The sequence below is a fragment of the Dioscorea cayenensis genome, chromosome 18, assembly GCF_009730915.1.
Source record: "Dioscorea cayenensis subsp. rotundata cultivar TDr96_F1 chromosome 18, TDr96_F1_v2_PseudoChromosome.rev07_lg8_w22 25.fasta, whole genome shotgun sequence".
Lineage (NCBI taxonomy): Eukaryota > Viridiplantae > Streptophyta > Magnoliopsida > Dioscoreales > Dioscoreaceae > Dioscorea > Dioscorea cayenensis.
The window spans coordinates 9,801,360-9,802,267 of record NC_052488.1 but is presented as its reverse complement, the minus strand read 5'-3'; the positions used below and the strand labels follow the sequence as shown (position 1 = coordinate 9,802,267).

General features: G+C 45.4%; 1 non-coding gene across 1 annotated transcript; it reads left to right on the top strand.

Annotated features, from left to right (window-relative positions):
* The first annotated feature begins 801 nt into the window (after positions 1 to 801).
* On the top strand, positions 802 to 908 carry LOC120283090. The gene has a single exon (XR_005543091.1). It is a non-coding gene; the product is annotated as a small nucleolar RNA R71 (small nucleolar RNA).

Here is a 908-nt window from a genome sequence, read left to right as displayed (position 1 = left end):
AGAAGCCTACCCTCAACCTCACGACCACTTCTCAAAGTGATCGCCTTCACATGTTCTCTCAGATTTGTCTCGGTATTACTTGGCAAGCTTCATTGTAGTCTCTCCGATAGAGACTTCACAATTTGCCCCACTTGATTTTCCAAATTGTGGAATGAAGCGGTGTGGTTGCAAAGTGTAGCCTCGACCGATTGGAACCGTGTATTCGATGATTGCACAAATCTAGTCAAGGCTTTCTCTAAGTCGGTCATCCGAGTTTCCAAGCCTGAAACTCTATTCTCCATATTCGGGGCTTGCTGTTGTTATTGAAAACCCGGTGGTGCTATGGCCTTCTGCTGCCCTTGGTTACTCCATGAGAAATTGGGGTGGTTCCTCCACCCTTGGTTGTAGGTGTTGCTATAAGGATTACCTTGTACCCTTCCTGAATTGCCCACAAAGTCTACTTGTTCAGTCGGGGCTGAAGTAGCAATTAAAATAGGACAATACGATGGTATATGTGAACCCCCACAACCATCACAACTCGTGACTGCGGCCACCCTCGGTGAAGTCAATGTATCTAATTTCCAGCTCAATGCCTCTACTTGGGCTGCTAAGGATGTAACCGCATCAATTTCATGGAGTCCGGCCACTTTCTTCTTTTCCCTTGCATTCCATTGGTAGCTATTCATGGCCATTTTCTCTACCAACTATCGGGCTTCTTTAGGGGTCTTGTTCACTATTTTACCTCCTGCACCGCCATTTAGAAGTTGTCTTGTACTTGGATTCAACCCATTGCAAAAAGTCTGAATGATCATCCATTCGGCGAAACCATGCTGTGAACAATTTCGCAAAAGGTCCTTGAATCGCTCCCATGTCTCAATCAAGGATTCAAGCTCCATCTGAACAAACGACGATATTTCATTACGAAGCTT